We start from the raw sequence: 8888 nt of genomic DNA on the forward strand, positions 1-8888 counted from the left end.
TTCCCAGTGTTCACTTGTGATTTCCCAGCTGCCCACTAGACTGAGGCCCAACACTGCTGTGTGTACCTCCTCCCAGGAACAAACCGGAGGGAACATAGCTGACCAACAGGCAGAAGGAAGCCCAGACCGGCATCAAGATACCACACATGGCTGGGCGGTGGTGGCGCACGCCTTTAATCCTAGCAGTTAGGAGGCAGAGGCAGGTGGATTTCTGAGTTCGAGGACAGCCTGGTCTACAAAGTGAGTTCCAGGACAGCCAGGGCTATACGGAGAAACCCTGTCTCAAAAAACAAACAAACAAAAAAAAAAAAAATCAAGACACACACACATGAAACACAAACAGACTTCTGTGTGTCAACCACACGCCAATTTCCAAAGGAAGGAAAGGGGGGGAGGGGAAGGGGACAAGGAGGAGGGAGGAAGGGAGGGCCTCAGTAAAGGAAGGAGTGCAGACATGCCCTCGCCCCTAGCACAGCTCCTTTGTAAGAGGATTTGACAAAATCCTGATAATCACCTAGTTCACTGGTCAATTCCCCCTTGTAATTAATAATTAGCCGGGGGTGCGGGAGACCAGGACCCCTGAGTACCAAGTCTCCCCTAGGCTTTCACATTACTCTGCCTTTCCACACTCAGTCCTCTGTCAGCTTTCCATCGACCCTGCTCCAGCCGGGACACTTCCAGCCATGGCCTGTTCCTCCTCCAAAGATGCAGAGTCAAAATCTTCAGGGCTCTGGCCCACCCCACCCAAGCCTCCACTGCCGGGAGCATCTCCATACCTCAGTTTCCCCCACTTCCATCAAAGTGAGAGCCATGATGACTGTTGGACAAGCGGCTCCCCCTCCAGAGCGGTCCCCCTCTTGAGGAAGACCTCCACCAGCACGCTGCAAGGGCAAGAGCAGCAGTGTGGGGCAGTCAGTGGACGCAGCCCTTCCACACAGAAGAAAACAAAGCCGGGCATGGTGGCACATACCTTAATCCCAGCACTCAGGAGGCTGAGGCAGGAGGATCATGAGTTCGAAACCAGCCTGGGACACACACACACTCTCACACTCGCACACGCTATCAACAGAGCAAGTAAATGGTAAGGAACTAGGCTCAACCTCACTTCACTGGACCATTAAAGAAATAGAAATCAAAATCACAGCAACAGTGTCGCACCCATTAGCACAAATCTAAGTGTTGGTGAGGAAGAGGGACCTTAGAACCCGTTCAGTGGTGATGAGCGTGACAGCCACAGCACGCTTAACAGTTCCTTAGAGGTTGAGCAGTGACCAGACAAACACCCTACTAGGAATCACTCATCTCCAAGGGCCTACAGTGTGTGCTGGCAGAAACCCTCACACTGAGTCCTCAGCAGCATTAGTCACCACAGCCATAAGGCGGGCACAGTCCAAGTGCCCACCAATGAATGAGTGGGTAAAGAAACGTAAAGCACACGTGTCCGGTTGATTATTCGGCCTTTAGGAGGGAGAGCTGACTGACTGCTGCAGTATGAATGGAACTTGCAGGCAGCAAGCCGAGTGTGGTAAGCAGAATCCAACGGGACAGCGACTGCATGCTTCTGTGTGCATAGCGGCAAAACACCTGCAACAGGGTGGGGTGTGAGTGCCAGGGAGTCTGAGGGTGGGAGGTGACTGGTTATGGGGTATAGAGTTGTGTACTTGAAAGCGATGAAGTCAGGGTCAGACACATGGCTAGGGGTAAAAGTGCTTGTCATAGAAGCCTGGTGATCTGAGTTCAGTCCCCTGGTGATCTGAGTTCAATCCCACAGTGGAAAGACAGCGCTGACTCCTCTAAGTGCCTTCTCCTGTGCCTGCTGTAGCATACGTATCCACATCCACGAAATAAAAGCAGTAATCCCCTCACTTCCTAGAGTGGATGGAAATCACAGCTCGCACTGGTAAAGTTCTCAGCACGGGGCAGTGTTCCAAGTCCAGGCAGCTGTGTGTCCTCACTTCCCTGGAGAAGTTGGGATTTCTTGGGTCGATCATTTGATCTTCTGTCCACCCCACCTGCTCCTCTGTCCTTTCAAAAGGGGACATGGCTCAGGCTCAGTAGACAGGGAGGCCTTCGGCTGCTGCAGGAGAGGATCAAGAAGGCTCCAGGCGGTGGGAAGAGACAGCCAGCTGTCCAGGTCAGACTCCCTGCTGGGCATTCTCCAGGGCAGGCCAGGTTCCAGGCTATTTCCGGAGTTTTCACTAGTCTCATGCCCTGGCCTGCCTAGCAGTCAGCCTTGCTCAGAGCAGTTTTGCACAAACCTCAGGAAGGGAGTTGGGAGTGGGCCGCCATGGGAGGGGCAGGGATGCCTACAACAGTGAGCTGAGTCCCTCCCCAGACACTCCACTAACCCAAACTCTGACGAAATAGGAACAAGGCAGACCTGCAGTGAAGAAGGGAGAGAGGGAGAGAGGAGACTAACAAGCAAGGCCTAAGGGAAGGGCCTGACACAGGACGGGAAGGTGAGGCCTGAATTAGGCCTGTGGCCACACCCACTTCCTGTCCTACAGTGCCTTCTGCCTAGGCCTGAACTCACAGGCAGTGGTTTACCCCAGTTCAGAATGTGAAGAAACTTGCCCAAACTCACCCAGCCAATGACAAACCACAGGCAGGGCAGTGACCTCATAACTTTCTGTAGATGTAATCACTACGTCTGTGGCTTCTCAATTAGTTGGCACATCCACACTCAGGGTTTAGGATTGCAAAGCGCACCATGCTATGTGTGTCATTCTCACCCAGCCCCTCTGCTCAGTAATCTACGTTCCTCTTGGTGCCACAAAAGCATCTAAGGAGTTTCGGATTATTTCCCATCAGTCCCTACGGAGGGCCATTCTGCGTCTGTCCAGCTCCTGCCTGCCACAGGCATTGAAGCATTATGGCACCTGTCATTTTGCCTAAAGTGACGTAGCTGGAGGGGGAGTGTGTGTGTGTGTGTGTGTGTGTGTGTGGTGTGTTTGTAACAGTGCCTGTGCCGGCTCTGCTGGCCAGAGTCCACCTGAGTGACACCACCCTATCCTGCTCCACCCCCAGTACAATACACAGCAAATGGCCAACAGATGTTGGCTTTGATCATCTTGATTCCGCAAGTTTCGGGCACCCTGACATTTTGTGCCCGTGTTAAGCATCTCACTTGCCTGACACATTCCACTGGGGAAGATAATAAACTGCCTAATAAGATACCTCGTACATAATATGGAACAGATGCTACTGAGAAAAACAGGGCACTCAGGGAGAGACCAGGCTACAGGAAGCTAAACGATGTGGAAAGAAATGAGGCAGCAGTGTAACTCTAGATAGTACTAGATAGGAGACTGTTCACTTAGCCTCTCTCAGGTAAAAAAAAGAAGAGATTGCTCACTTAGTGCAAACCAGGGTTCTATCCTGAAAATGGCATAAAACTGGTGTGCCACTGGCATACGCTTGTCACCCGAGAGGCACCGAGGAAGATAGGTAGTTCAAGACCAGCCTGGTATGCATAGTGAGAGTGAGGCCAGCTTGGGCCACACAAGAGCTGGGGTGGGGGCATGACACACAGATGGACACAGCTCCCCCAGAGCCAGAATAAGGCTCAGAGAAGAGTAGTTCCCTTCAGAAGAGATCCTCCATCGATCTGCGAGTCCCAGTGTCAAGGACTGAAGACTCCCGAATAAGTAAGTCTGCCTTTGAGCAACAGCCTCAACTTCTCAGAACCTCAGACTCCCCACCTAGGAAAGATCAACAACAGTAAGAGTCCAGCCTAAATTAGATGCTCCACTTGGGAAGGGCCTGACCTGCACCCAACTCTAAAGTCCAGTTCCAGCAACTCTGGCTTAGAGGTACCTCCAACACACACACACACACACACACACACACACACACACACACACACATCCAGGGCCTTTGGGTCTGCAGTCCTAGGAAAACACACACACACACACACATACACACACACACACACAGGACCTTTGCAACACACACACACACACATCCAGGGCCTTTGGGTCTGCAGTCCTAGGGAAACACACACACACACACACACACACACACACACACACACACGCGCGCGCGCGCGGGACCTTTGGATCTTCAGTCCTAGGGAATCAAGCCTGCCCCCAGGGAGAGGCCCTCTGAGAGGCCCTCTAAGAGGGCAGCACTGGGGCTTGGAACCCTTTAGGCAGAAAAGTTGCGAATAGAGAGGGGATGGCATATGTCCTGAAGGGGAACTCCAAGGGCGGGCAGGGCAGGGGTAGCCTAGCCCTGGGATCCCCTGAGCCACATCCTCCCAACAAGCCCCTGAAAGAGTAACCCGCTGGGGTCCTCTGATCTGCCAGAGCGGGGGCTGCAAGGTGGGACAGGGAAAGAGCCTGGATTCTCTGCTGGCCCCCTGGGCTGGACTCTAGACACGAAATCTCCTCTGTCGACGCCCTGTACTGAGACTCTTGCCCGGGTTGATGCGCGGGTACTGCCCCCGGACCCTCCGCCCCCTACCCCATGCTCACCTGCAGCCCACGTCCGGAGGAATCCGGCTCCTCGCCAGCTACCGAGACTGACAGCTGGGGGTCCCCGCGGACCTGAGGAGGCTTCTGTGTCTGGAGACCAGTAAGCTCTTCCGAGTGGGAGGCCCCGGCTGTCCCACGATCCCGCAGGGAGAACGTCCCCAGGGCCCGGAGGAAAGGGAAGTGAGCCTGCCGTCCCCGTCGCTGCAATGGTTCGCCCCGGACTTCCTGATTGGCCCGTCGCTTCCGTTCGAACGGCGCGCCACCCGGGTTGCCAGGCAACATCAGGAGCGGCAGATGCAGCGGAGCCCAGCTGGCTGCTCGGCCTTCTGGCTGCCCAGGCCTTGGCAGACCTTTCTTCTCTTCCAGCTGGATTTCCTCGGTCTCCAGCTGCAAGAGTTACTAGTTCCAAATTTGTTTGCTTGGTTTTGCACAGACCCAAGGGCAGGGCCTTGACACACAACTAGCCTAGCCCCAGGCTGGCTGCAGTCTCCTTAGTGCTGGCATTAGAGGTCTATACCATACCTGGGTCTCTCTTATCACTCTTCTCTTTTGAGACAGGGTCTCACCAAGTTGCCCACACTGACTTGGAATTCATGCGATTTGTCCAAATAGTCCTCAAACTTGCTATCTGCCTCAGTCTACCCATGAGTTGGTATTAAATACCCAGCCCCCAAACTGGGTCCTACTCCCAACTCAGCAGCTACCTCTCTATGTGTTTACCCACAATCCTCTTTCCCTCTCTGTTCCCCTAACTGCAATGGCAAGTCAGTTAGTTTTCAAATGTGTACCCTAGTAGTTCCCACAGTGCTTATCAAAACCAGATCAATTATAGTATAGACGTCCATCCTGGGAAAGAAGCTGGATTGAGCTTTCTACATAATTCTTGCCAGTACTCATAACCCAGCTCTGAGCTACCTACCTTCAATTGTCTCCACCTTCCGGTTGGGAATATTATGCCGTAACTTACACCGGTGCCATGAAATAACATTTAAGAACAATGGAAGAATGCTAAGGAAGTGTCATGTCCACAGAGAGCCTCAGCAGCCAGGCAACTTCATGTATGAACCAAAGTAAGAAAATTGAATTATCAAGTACTGTCTTGGTGGTTAAAGTTTGGGGGGGGGGGGTAGATGAGAATATGACTAGGGTGACTGTCATAAGGTCACTCAGAGAATGGGGAACACGGGTCCAGGAACCCTCCAGTGCAGAGGTATTGAGTATGTCCAGGCAGGACCAAGATAAGGAACAATGAGGAGTCTCCCTCTGACATCCCCCATAGCCCATTAGGGTAGATGCTGAGGTTCTGTGAATACAGCTCCCAAACCAAGGTAAAGGATAAAAGACCCGAGGTGCACAGGAATAAGATTCTTGGGGCTTAAGAGATGACTCAGCAGTAACAAGCACTAGTTGGTCTTCCCAAGGACACAGGTTCAATTCCCAGCAGCTACATGGGGCCTCACACTATCTGTAACTCCAGTTCCAGGGGATCTGATATTCTCTCCTGGCCTCAAACTCAGCAATATGCTTGCTGCTGCTTCCTGAGTGCTGGGATTAAAGGCATGAGCTACCACTGCTTAGTAATCGCGTATATATTTAAAAAAGAATGATATTCTCCCAAATAGTCCTCTGGGGGCACAAGTTGCAGTAGTGAGATATTTCCTGTAACAAAATGAAGCTGAGAACTCTGATAGGCCATATGGGGTGACAGATCAACTGGATCAATTCCTTGGGCCTTACTCTATACCTGTTCTGATTTGATATTAGTAGCGAGTATTCTCTTCTCTAGTGAGAAGGGAAGATGAGAAGAAGGGACTCTTGAGAAAGAAAACATCATCCTGGAATATAGGTGTCATGGCAGCATATGAAAAATTCCCCATCCAACAACACACATGGAGTAAAAGCAATGAGGTCCATCAAGGCCACACCATCGTGAGGGAAATTCGCTACCCTGGTCCTAGAATATGGGAAAAGAAGGCTTTACTACTCGAGAGGAGAAAGAAGAGGATCATGAAGAGTTCCCAGAAAGAGAAAGTACTTCGACTTAAACACAGAAGAGCCCTTGGGACATGAGATGCTAAAATTACATTTGGTAACTAACATCTGGCAAGACATAGCAGGAAAGTTACAGAAATGGGGGGTTGGAAGGTCAGAAACTTGAGTGATGGAGGGAGGCATATGTAACAACGGATAAAGAAAAAAAACAAAGGATTTCAAAAAAACCTCGCATAAAACAAGTGGAGCAGTAAAGCAGGACCCAGGAACTTTGTCCAAGTCGCCAGGCAGAGGAGCCCTCTCTCGGGTTTCTTCTCTGTTGCTGTGATAACACACTGACCAAAATCAATGTGTGGGAGGCAGGGTGGTGTTTGCTTAACTTGTAGGTCCTGGTCCCTCACTGGTGAAATCAGGGCTGGAACTGAAGCAGAGGCCATGGAAGACACTGCTTACTGACTTGCTTTCTGCTTTCTGCTTCAACCCAGGACCACCTGCCCCAGGGGGAGGGGGGAGAGGGGCACCTCTCACAGCCGGGCTGTGCCCTCCCACATGGATCATTAATTTAAAAACTGCCTCACAGATTTGCCCACAGGCCAATCTGATGGAGACATTTTCTCAATTGAGATTCCCTCTTCCCAGATGATTCTAGTTTGTGTCAAGTTAACAAAACAAAACAAAACAAAACAAAAAAAAGCCGGGCAGTGGTGGTGCACGCCTTTAATCCCAGCACTTGGGAGGCAGAGGCAGGTGGATTTCTGAGTTTGAGGCCAGCCTGGTCTACAGAGTGAATTCCAGGACAGCCAGGGCTACACAGAGAAACCCTGTCTCGAAAAAACCAAAACCAAACCAAAACAAAAACAAAAACAGAAAGAAAAGAAAGGAAAGGAAAGAAAGTAGCACAGACCGACAAACAGAAAGAAAGAAATGGAAGGAAGGAAGAAAAAACAACAAATAAAAACCCCGGGGGGGGGGGCGGGGGGGGGGGAAAACTAAACTATTGCAGTCCCCTGTAGGACTGGGGCAGAACAAAAATTCCAGGGGGCAAAGAGAAAACATTGTTACAAATGTATGTGGAGGGAAAGTTCCAGGAGACTGCCCTGTCTTAAACAAATAAAAACAAACAAACAAAAAAATAAAAGAACAAGAACCAGATTCCTTTTTAGCAGGTTCCAGTTGAGATACCCTATTGGTCTACAGGTGGGGGGAGTTTGGGACTTTCCTGACTGTTTGGAGGGCTGCGAGATGCTCTCTGTTCTAGCTGGACCAGGGACAACGTCCTCTGCCAGGTAAAGCCACACCTACAGAAGTAACACGTCGGGAACCTACCGCACTCGGTGGTCCCCGGGGTTCTTTTTTGCAAAGAAGCTTTTACTTCAAGGTCACTGGTATCTCTAAGCCGCCCACAAAAATGGAAACTTTATAACTCCTGGGCTGGGTCAGACCATTGGAGGAGGTAAGGGTGTTAAGAATCCGGGTAGAAAAGAGTTTCACAGTAGGGAAAAAGCTTGGCACCTAAAAGTACATGTCCAGATGATCCCAATTCTCTATGACATACACATCTAATTTGGCTTCAATTCTTGATTAAGGAGATGAAATAAAAACAGGTATGGTCTAAGAGAGAACTGCAGAGAAGGTTGTAATCTCGAGGTCATAACTTTGGTAACAAGTGTTTGAAAAGAATAGAGAACACTTCAGATAAGGGTAGCTTTTGCCGGGTGGTGGTGGCCCACGCCTGTAATCCCAGCACTCTAGGAGGCAGAGGCCGGCGGATTTCGATTTCTGAGTTTGAAGCCAGCCTGGTCTACAGAGTGAGTTCCAGGACAGCCAGGGCTATACAGAGAAACCCTGTCTTGAAAAAACCAAATCCAAAACACCAAAAAAAAAAAAAAAAAAAAAAAAGGGTAGCTTTTGTGGAGGGAAGGGGGGATAGCTTTGTCCTGAGAAGTTAAAAGTGAAGTCACAGAAGGTCTCAGTAAGTTGTACAAGGCCCATGAAGGACAGGGCTTAGGATGACATATGTTTGATGATCAAAAGTTATTTGTTGTTAAAATCTCTAAGGCTCTGCCAGTCTATTCACAGTAATCTTTACAAGAACAAGCAGGAATGTCAGATGGAGATAATTGTGGTTTTGCTAACTCGGCTAGGATTTAACTACTTGCGGAAGTGGAGTCGTAACAGGAGTCAGGATTCATTTAAAACAGCCTTGGTTGCTTTGTCTAATCCTTACCTTCATGCAACACAGAAGCAGAATTGCTTCTGGGAAAGCCGTCCCAGCTTCCAACTCCCAAGTCCCAGAAGGCTACACCAGTGAGGAGAGAAAGAAGGTCGAGCTAGCGCAGCCTCTTGGCCTCCAGGGCCAGCCAGGAGTCAAGGCACAGTGGGACCCTCTGTAAATCACTTGTCTCTTGATTTAAAAGGCCA

The 8888-nt window shown here is 50.4% G+C and overlaps 1 protein-coding gene across 4 annotated transcripts in view; it reads right to left on the minus strand.

Moving 5' to 3' along the window:
- Positions 1–4695, minus strand: part of Fam110a (family with sequence similarity 110 member A) — a 66581-nt gene extending 61886 nt beyond the window's left edge. Inside the window, exons 1-2 of one of the 4 annotated variants that reach the window (XM_052183882.1) lie at positions 4476–4694; positions 777–881 (exon numbers count right to left, since the gene is read on the minus strand). The gene's annotated coding sequence lies outside the window, so the exon portion shown is untranslated. The other 3 variants (XR_007977979.1, XR_007977980.1, XM_052183881.1) reach the window with 3 other exon arrangements.
- Between the last annotated feature and the right edge of the window lie 4193 nt (positions 4696–8888).

The sequence above is a fragment of the Apodemus sylvaticus genome, chromosome 5 (genome assembly GCF_947179515.1).
Source record: "Apodemus sylvaticus chromosome 5, mApoSyl1.1, whole genome shotgun sequence".
Taxonomy (NCBI): domain Eukaryota; kingdom Metazoa; phylum Chordata; class Mammalia; order Rodentia; family Muridae; genus Apodemus; species Apodemus sylvaticus.